The sequence below is a fragment of the Nicotiana tomentosiformis genome, chromosome 9 (assembly GCF_000390325.3).
Source record: "Nicotiana tomentosiformis chromosome 9, ASM39032v3, whole genome shotgun sequence".
Taxonomy (NCBI): domain Eukaryota; kingdom Viridiplantae; phylum Streptophyta; class Magnoliopsida; order Solanales; family Solanaceae; genus Nicotiana; species Nicotiana tomentosiformis.
Window position 1 is genome coordinate 37748291 of NC_090820.1, and position 9312 is coordinate 37757602.

The window sequence follows — 9312 nt, forward strand, 5'->3', positions numbered from 1 at the left end:
GATAAGTTAAAGAAATAGGTTCATAGTCACAAAAGGTCTCTTTAGAGTGGGTATCTCGGTTGCGGCATCGTTGGGTGCTTCAAAGGGAACACAATGGTCTATGGGCTTTCTGATGACGTGGTGCATGCTAGGATCTCCTGTGGTGAGCTTTGGTTTAGGATTTTAGTGTACTGGAAATGAGAAGTGTTAACTCGAAGTCCAGTTGAGGAGAATTCAAAGAAATGGGTCAACTTGGTGGTGGTTTAGGTCAGCATAGTAATAAATGCGATTGATTTCTTTGGTGTGGTGAGGCTTTACCGGTATTTTGTGGTAATACTCTTTGGTTTAGCAGCTTGTATGACTTGGTTGAGTTAGGGGGATTCAGTTCTGATGGCTTGATTATGTGCGGACCGATTTCGAAGAGTTCTTGATAGGGTCGACCACGACTTGGAGCGGATGTCTTCTACCGACATGAGGAATATGTTGCATGTTGTGGTTTCTCTCCTGGATGGGGTCAAGTGGAAGGTATGTTAAGAGGTTGACGGCTGATTGTATGTGCTATGAATAGGTTATTGTAGACTCTTCGGAGGTTGTCTACCTATTTCGGGAAAATCGTAATTGATTTGGAGGCCACTGATAGGTCTAGTGAGAATATGTATTATGCATCGGATCGGGTTTGTTTACTAAGCACAACTACTGATGGGGGTGTTTCAGTGGCTAGAGTTGACCTTATTCATGTCCTGATATGTTCCATGTACTACGCCCTCATGCTACGATGGGTTGTGAGACTACTTGACTATTCACACACATGATATGTTATGTTTGGGTTTTGCATCCAGACTCGAGCGAGATGGCTCCTGGGATTTTATATTATTTATTGCGCCTTAGTCATGTTTTCCTTTCTGTGGTATATTGTGCTATATGTTTCTCCATGGTTATGGTTATGCACTTCGCGCATTTACTGTTGATACGTATGTGGTTGTTTATTATGAGTGTTATGGCTAGATAGGTATTCCAAGTGGATCGGTATGTTTGGATCGGGCTACGTGCCGCAACATAGTTATGATAAAATATTATTATTCGTGCTTACTTTGTGTGCCTTGATTCTTCCTTGTAAGATGGGTTTGTAGCATTATGCTTTGTGGTGGTATTTGTTGGACTTGTTGAGTGGTTCTCTCATTTGGTTCTCTTTCCATCTCCAACTATATTCAAGTTGTTGCTTGTTGGGTACGAATTACATCGTATGTGACTAGGTGGCATTTGGTATGTCTTGTCGGTCGAATAGCTTCTACTGAGTGAGTGGTTATGAGTTTCTACATGTTTCTTAAATCATTAGCAGTGTTGTGAAGGTTTGGAACAAGGTTATATTTGATATGAGGTATGTTACTAGTATCGGCTTGGTAATGGGCAGCTATTATGGTCAGAGATATTGCTATAGACATATGAGCGATGGGTTACGCCGCGTGGGTATATCTCGGGAATATATTTATGATTTGTTGTATCTTGTTGAGATTGATATAATATGTATATGCGAGAATCAGATTGTATTAGAAATTTCAAATGTTGGAATTTGAGTCTATGGTTGGTATATTAAGGTTGAAGAAAGAATCTTCAGTTAGGTTGTGTTGACGGGCTTATATAGGTTGAGGTGATGTGGGATTACTCATGGGTATGTGTATGTCAAGTTTAAACAGTGATTTGATGGCTTTGGAACGACTCTTGGCACATTCGAGGACGAACGTATGTTTAAGTTGGGGAGCATGTAACGACCCGACCGGTCATTTTGAGCTTTGGCGCTCCATTATGTGGTTTGAGACTTTGAGTAGCTTCATATGACGTATTATAACTTGAGTTTATGGTCCTTTTTAGTTTTCAAGTGGTTCGGGATTAATTTGGAAGAATGACTCTTGATTTGGAAGTTTTAAGTTAGAAAGGTTGACCAAGGTTTGACTTTTGGATAAACGAACTCGGAATCGGGTTTTGATTGTTCTGATAGGTTTGTATGATGATTTTGGACTTGTACGTATGTTTGGATTTGGTTTCGGAGGTTCCTAGAAGAATTCGACACTATTTGTCAAAATTTGGCAATTTGAAAAACTTAAGAGTTCATAAGTTTGATCAAGAGTTGACTTTGATGTTATTGGACTCCAATTGGTGTTCCAAGACTTTGGATAGATCTATATATTTGAATTGAACTTGTGTTCAAAGTTTGGAAGTAATCTGAAGTGTTTAAGTGTGATTCGGACACTCTTATGAAAGAATGAAGGTTTAACAACTTAAGAGAAATTCTATTCGGTTTGAGCCTCGATTCTTTAGTGTGATATTCCCGTTGGTGTTTTGAGGATTTGGATAAGTTTGAATAATGTATTTGTACCTGTTGGTATGATTGGATGGGGTCCCGAGAGACTCGGGTGTATTTTGGATCATTGGTTGAGAAACTAGTTAAGGATTTGGAGTTTGACCATGATTAATATTAGGCCAGATAACCTTTTTTCGGCGTTTTGAGTGTGCGAGCAGGTTCGTAGCGTGTTTTATGATTGAAATGCATATATGGTTTGTGTCCGGGAGGTTCCGAATGAGTTTTGGGGTTCTAAAACGAAGATTTTCCTATTGCTGGTTTTTTTTCTGGTGTAGATAATTACGAAAATACCATTTATGTCGCTGAAATTTTCATACTTCCTCTAAAACTTCAAAACATCATATCCCCCTCATTTTAAGGCCAAATTGGGTGATTCAAAAGGCTATCTTGGGTGTAATCTTACAAGGATCATATTGGGATTATCAAACGTGAGTTTTGGGATCACCTAGGTTCTGACTCGCGTTGGGACAACTGCTATCTTTTTACATGTTTCAGAATTTAGTTACTTTTTCTCACAAGGTTTTGGAGGTCGGTTTTGAGAATTTTTGGAGGGGATTTTCTTTAGTTGGATTGGGGTAAGTATTTTTGACTCGGATTTATTTATATTCATCATTCGAATCTTGAATTTATTGATTGATTGATGAATTGAATTGAAGAAATTGAGAATTTTAGTAAAAATTTTTCTAAATCATAAATTGATGATTTGAAGGCCGATTTGAGGTCCGAATTGGATTAAATTGGTATAGTTAGATTCGTATCGGAATGGATATTCTGAATTTGTAAGTTTTATCAGATTCTAGTGTGTGGGTTTTGAGCTTGACTTTTTAAGTTGACTTATTTATTGTAGTTAAAAATCGAAGATTTATTATTCGAAATCGTTTTCTATGGCTTTTATTTATGATATTTAGTTATTTTGGCTAGATTCGAGCTGTCCGGAGGTTATTTCATGCGGAAAGGGCTTCTTAGAGTATTGATTTAGCTTCTTTGAGGTAAATATCTTCTCTAATCTTGTGTGGGGGAAATACCCCTTATGTTATATGTCACGACCCTAAATTTCCTCTGTAGGATGTCGTAATGGCATCTAGTCTCTAAGACTACGTAAGCCTAATAAAACATGCGGAAGTGAATGAAACAATAATTTGAAATCTCAAAACTCAACAGCATATATAAAAAGGGAAATCTCCACAGCTCGATGTGCATACAATAGCCCAAAACCCGACGTAATACAAGTCACAAGCTCTAAGACAATGCGAGATCATTCCTATACAATTGTATCTAGTAAAGAAGGAAAAGTATAAAAAGGGATAGAAAGGGACTCCGAGGCATGCGGATGCGGGCAGGTGTACCTTGAAGCCTTCAAATGCAACTCATCTCACTAGTGTCGGGACTGATAAGATGTATCTGGATCTGCACAGAAAGATGTACATAAGCATAGTATGAGTACACCATAACGGTATACAATAAGTGCCAAGCCTAACCTCGGTAAGGTAGTGATGAGGTTAGGTCAAGGCCCTACTGGAATAATAATAAGAAACAAGGCGAAAGATATAATGATACAATGGTAATGACAATGAAACAAATAAGGAGATAACCAAAAATTAACCACACAAAATCAAGGCAGATAATACAGCACGGAAGGAAGAAAGGATTAACATGTTAAGGAAACAGACAACCAAGACAAGTACAACAAATCGAGAAAGAACAATAAGGGCCACTACCGAGGTACCGCCTCATAGTCCCAAATCACAAAAATAACTCATAATTTGTCCTTATATTACTGCAGGAGCCTTTATATTTAGTTTTAAAAATTATTATTTTTCCGAAATAGCATCCTGCGTTTTAGCCCACCTTATCACATCGCATGGCTTCTAGTAGTTTCCCTACTAGCCACACGTATCAAGCCCACCTTATCTCACCACATGCATTTCAACACCCAGACCTTATACCACCGCATGTGTATCAATATCACAGTGTATCACAATTTGCACCTCAAGTGCCCAATATCACAACTTGCCAGAGAAACCAAATAATAACATAATTTCACAATAAGGAGCCCACAGCTCAACCACAATGTACACAAAGTCTCAAGAATAACAACTAGAAGAATAACTCAATTGAATAGTATTTCATAACTTAAAATATGCCTCAATAGAAATCACGACCTTTGCAACTCAATACTAATTTCAACAACAAGATATTCTAAGAATAGTTTTCACATAAAGGATTCAACAGTTAGATAATAAATATGGAATAACGGAAACAAGAACTTCAACTAAACATGTAAGCAATTAGCAAGTAAGAGATAAGACAAGTAGACATGTGAAATTAGACTAACATGATGACCATAACAAATTAGGGTAACTCAATTAAGACATGGAAGGGATCTACATAACTAAAACCAAAACATTCCACATTTAGCATGTGTACACACTCGTCACCTTGCATACACGACTTTCACATATCACAATTATCGCAAACAACACCAAATCCTAAGAGGTAATTTCCCCACTTAAGGTTAGGCAAGTCACTTACATCAAACCACGCTAAATCAATCAACTAGAAGGCCTTTCCCTCGATTAACCAGCTCCGAACGGCTCGAATCTAACCAAAATAATTTCATTCAATAAATATAACTATAGGAAACTAATTCAAACAATGAAATTACAATCCTTGCAAAGAATTAAAAAGTCGACCCAAAAATTCAACCCGGGACCATGTCTCGGAACCCGACCAAAATTATAAAATCCGAACACCCATTCGATATCGAGTCCAACCATACAAGAATTATTCAAATCCGACCTCAATTCACCTTTGAAAATTCAAAAACTTAGTCTAAGAAATTCTACCATTTTCCCCCAATTTTCTAACTCAAATCCATAATTAGATGATGAAATTATCAATGGATTTCATGTAAATTAACCAAAATAGAATTAGGAATTCTTGCCCCAATATATTCTCTAAAAATCCCCCGAAATTTTACCTCAAACCGAGCTCTCTAAGTGCAAAATGTGAAATATAAAATAAACCCTCGATTTTGAAACTTAAGCCTGCTGCACAGTGATTTACACATCGCGATCGCAGAATTTCCTTCGCGATCGTGAAGATAAAAATCTTCATCAGCCCAAAACCTTATACGCGAACGTAGAAGGCTGGTCGCGAACGTGGTCGGAAACTTTCGAAAGCTTTGCGATCGCGTGCACACATTTGCAACCGCATAAAGCAATGCATCCACCTGCCCATGCATCCTTTTCCTTCATTGCGAACGTGACACCACTCACGCATTCGCGATTCACTGACCTTCCAAGCTTCCCGATCACATCAATCATGATGGTGTCCAAAATAACACAAATTCTACGAATCGCAACCCAAATTCAATCCTATAAACTATGAACTTTCAAATTTCGAAACCAATACCGATTCATACCAAAACAACTCCGATTGACTCCAAATTTTACACATAAGTTATAAATGACATTACAGACCTATTCCAACTTCCAAAATCGTGATCTGACCCCGATATCGATAAATTCAACTCCTGGTCAAACTTTCCAAAAGCTTTCATTTTCCAACTTTCGCCAATTCGCGCCGAAACGACCTACGGAACTCCAAATCAACATCCGGACATGCTCCTAAGACCAAAATCACCATACGGAGCTATTGAAATTGTCAAAACTCCATTACAGAGTCATCATGATATTTAGATTAAAGTATATATATATTTATATGTATATCGCCTTATATTTTACTAGTGTTTCATGGATTTCGGATGTGAAATATATTGATTTATTCTTATTTGTGGTGTTTTTATATTTAGAAATCACCTGGAGGCAATAAAGGGGAGAAAGGTGTGAGGTTATATCCAAAAAGGAGAAAACTGTGGCCCAATTTCCAGAATATTTATTTTCATAGCGCCCCATGCTACCCTGGGTGCTGGTGACGGGAAACATCTCCTACTTCACCCGGGACAAGGTTATTCGGCCCAAGACCCCCCCCCCCCCAACTCGTATAAAAGCAAGTCTAAACCTAACTTGGAGGATATCTAACATACTTTGAAGGAGAATTCAGGTAGAGGAACACACACCACGCTTGGAGGAGGCTTCTAACTAGTTTTTCTTCTCTTCTCTTCCTTTAATTTCATAGTTTCTTAGTTATAGTGTTTTGGGTGCTACATGAATGTTTTAGTTTGAAGTTGAATTGTTCTTATTATTTTATCATATTAGTTTATTTATTCAATCTTGCGCTTAATTATTTGATTGATTGATCACCAATTGAATACTATCTATGAATCTAGGATTGAACTTGGGAGAGGGAATTTTAGATTGCATATAAGATTGAATAGATCAAGATCTTGAACTCGAGCATCGGGAACGGATTTGCGGTTAGGATAGAGATATACCTAATCGCCTTGCTTAGTTACTATACGGGAATAATAAATGAATTCTTGTTAATCCTAATTCCATAGGAATATAGGCGTTAGGTTAGCTTGAATAGGCGAATGATACTTCGGGAGAAGGTTACGAGTAATATTAACCCTGTCAATCAATAAACTAGATAAATTAATTAGACAATTTAGGTAGAAAACTCATGGGATTGTTATCTAACCCATAGATCTAGAATATCATCTCTCATTGAATTCGTCTCTAATATTCGCCAAATTATTTCATTTAATCTGTTAGTTTTCTACTCTAGATTAGTTGTAGTTAAAAATCTTTAGAAATCTCGCTTGAATAGATTAATTGTCTTAGTTTAATTTAGTTGATAGTTAATTACAAGTCCTTGCGGGTACGATATCTGGACTTATAATCCTATATTACTTGTCGAGCACGTATACTTGCGTGTGCGTTTGGGAGCAACACATCTTCACACAAGTCAAACTACGGTTAACGTTTACAACCTAAACCTCCAACTTAGGGACTATGTGTCCCATTTCACTCTGAAACTCACCCGAAACCAAAACCAAACACCCCGGCAAGTTACATAACCACAATATAACATAGAGGAAGCATAAATTAGGTTATCGGGGTTAAAATACTCAAAACGACCAGCCGTGTCATTATATCCTTCCCCTCTTAAAACAAATGTTCGTCATCGAATGAGTATGTAGGCATACCTGAAGTAGTGAAAAGATGAGGATAATGGCGACGCATATCATGCTCGGTGTCCTAAGTCGCCTCCTCGACTAGCTGACCCCTCCACTGAACCTTTACTGAAGCAATGTTCTTCGACCTCAACTTTCGAACCTGCCTGTCCAAAATGGCCACCGGCTCCTCAACATAAGACAAATCCTTGTCCAACTAGACTGAATTGAAATCCAACACATGAGATAGATCGCCGTGATAATTTCGGAGCATAGAAACATGGAATACTGGATGAACTACAACTAGACTGGGTGGTAGTGCAAGCCTGTAGTCCACCTCTCGAATCCTCTCAAGTATCTCAAATGGTCTGATATACCTAGGGCTCAGCTTGCCCTTCTTCCTGAACCTCATAACACCCTTCATGGGCCAAACCCATAGCAAGACACACTCCCCAACCATGAATGCAACATCGCGAACCTTCCGATTCGCATAACTCTTCTGTCTAGATTGGGTTGTACGAAGCCGATCTTGAATCAATTTAACTTTTTCCAGAGCATCCTGAACCAAGTCTGTGCCCAATAGCCTAGCTTCACCCGGCTCAAACCAACCCACCAGAGACTGACACTGCCTCCCATACAAAGCCTCATACAGGGACATCTAAATGCTCGACTGATAGATGTTGTTGTAGGCAAACTCCGCAAGCGGCAAGAACTGATCCAAAGAACCCCCAAACTCCATCACACACGCACAAAGCATATCCTCCAATATATGAATAGTGCGCTCGAACTGTTCGTCCGTCTGAGGGAGAATATATTCAACTCCACCCTCGTTCCTAACTCATGATGTATGGCCCTCCAGAAATGCGATGTAACAGCGAACCCCGGTTAGAGATGATAGATACCAGCACACCATGAAGCCTGACAATCTCGCAAATATAGACCTGAGCCAACTGCTCTGAAGAATAAGTAGTCACCACTGGAATGAAATGAGCTGAATTGGTCAATCTATCCATAATTACCCATACTGCATCGAACTTCCTCCGAGTCTGTGGGAGCCCAACAACAAAATCCATAGTAATCCGCTCCCACTTCCACTCTGGAATCTCTAGCCTCTTAAGCAATCCACCTGGCTACTGATGCTCATACTTCACCTGCTGACAGTTTAGGCACCGAGCTACATATTCCACTATGTCCTTCTTCATCCGCCTCCACTAATAGTGTTGCCTCAAGTTCTGATACATCGTGGTGGCACCCGGATGAATGGAGTACCACGAACTATAAGCCTCTTGGAGAATCAACTCACACAAGCCATCTACATTAGGCACACATAGCCTGCCTGCATCCGTAATACACCGTCATCTCCAATAGTGACCTCCTTAGCATCGCCGTGTTGAACCGTGTCCTTGAGGACAAGCAGATGGGGGTCATCATACTGACGCTCTCTGATACAATCATAAAGAGAAGATCGAGAAACCACACAAGCCAAAACATAGCTCGGCTCCAAAACATCCAATCTAACAAACTGGTTGGCCAAGGCCTGAACATCCAAGGCTAATGGCCTCTTTGCTACCGATAGATTTGCTAAACTGCCCAAGCTCTCCGTCTTGTGACTCAAGGCATCAGCCACCATATTGGCCTTTCCGGATGATATAGAATGGTGATATCATAGTCCTTAAGCAACTCTAACCACCTCTGCTGCCGCAAGTTAAGATCCTTCTATTTGAACAGATGTTGTAGACTCCGGTGGTCGGTATAGACCTCACAAGGGACGCTGTACAAATAGTGCCACCAGATCTTCAAGGCATGAACAATAGCTTCTAACTCAAGGTCGTGGACAGGATAGTTCTTCTCATGCACCTTCAGCTATCTAGATGCATAGGTGATCACCCTACCGTCC